Source organism: Pteropus vampyrus, unplaced genomic scaffold (assembly GCF_000151845.1).
Source record: "Pteropus vampyrus isolate Shadow unplaced genomic scaffold, Pvam_2.0 Scaffold20, whole genome shotgun sequence".
Lineage (NCBI taxonomy): Eukaryota > Metazoa > Chordata > Mammalia > Chiroptera > Pteropodidae > Pteropus > Pteropus vampyrus.
Window position 1 is genome coordinate 9,460,989 of NW_011888801.1, and position 1,057 is coordinate 9,462,045.

Sequence of the window (1,057 nt, forward strand, 5' to 3'; positions counted from 1 at the left end):
ATCATCTATTGTAGAATGCTTTGATTGTGTCCATGTCCTGGCCACCGTGAATAAAGCTGCTATGAACATCGGTGCACAAATATCTTTTTAGATATATGTTTTCAAGTCTTTGAGGTAAATACCCAGTAGAGGAATTGCTGGATCATATGGTAGATCAATTCTTAGTTTTTGAGGAAACTCCAAACTGTTTTCCATAGTGGCTGTACCAATTTGCCCTCCCACCATCAATGTATGAAGGTTCCTTTTTCTCCACATCCTCTCCAACACTTTTATTACTTGTCCTATTGATTATTCGAACAGCTATTTGAACAGGTATGAGATGGTCTCTCATTGTGATTTTGATGTGCATTTCCCTAATAGCTAGCAATGTTGAGCATCTTTTCATATGTTTGTTGGCCATTTGTATGTCTTCTTGGGAGAAGTGTCTTTTCAGGTCCTCTGCTCATTTTTTGATACGATTTTTTGTTTGTTTGTTTGTTTTGTTATTCAGCCAACCCTTGGTTGACTTCACATATTGCAAGGACCTTGTCAGCGTATAATTTCTTATTTTTTTTTTACACCTACAGCATCTGGTCTTCCTAGGTGGTCTCCCATCTAAGTACTAACCAGGCCCAACCCTACTTAGCTTCTGAGATCAGATGGGATCGGGCTTGTTCAGGGTAGCATGGCCATAGACAAATTCCATTCATTTATTTTTACTTTTACTTGCCTTGCCTTTGAGGTCAAATTCATAAAATCCTCCTTAAGTCCAAGATCCATGAATTTTGTCCCTATGTTTTCTTCTGTGCAATTTATTGTTTCAGGTCTTATAGTCAGGTCCTTAATCCATTTGGAGTTAATTTTGGTGTGTGGTGATAGTGTAGTCTCATTCTTTTGCAGATGGCTTTCTAGTTTTTCTAGCACCATTTATGAAGAGGCTTTCCTTTCTCCATTGTATGTTTTTGGTCTTTTTTTTGAAAATTATTTGCCCATATAAACATAGGTTTACTTCTGGACTCTCGATTCTGTTCCACTGGTCTGTGTGTCTATTTTTCTGCCAATACCATGCCGTTTTGAT

At 37.7% G+C, this 1,057-nt stretch overlaps 1 pseudogene; it reads right to left on the reverse strand.

Annotated features, from left to right (window-relative positions):
* Positions 1 to 557: 557 nt before the first annotated feature.
* LOC111736605 lies at positions 558 to 676 on the reverse strand (annotated as a pseudogene).
* Between the last annotated feature and the right edge of the window lie 381 nt (positions 677 to 1,057).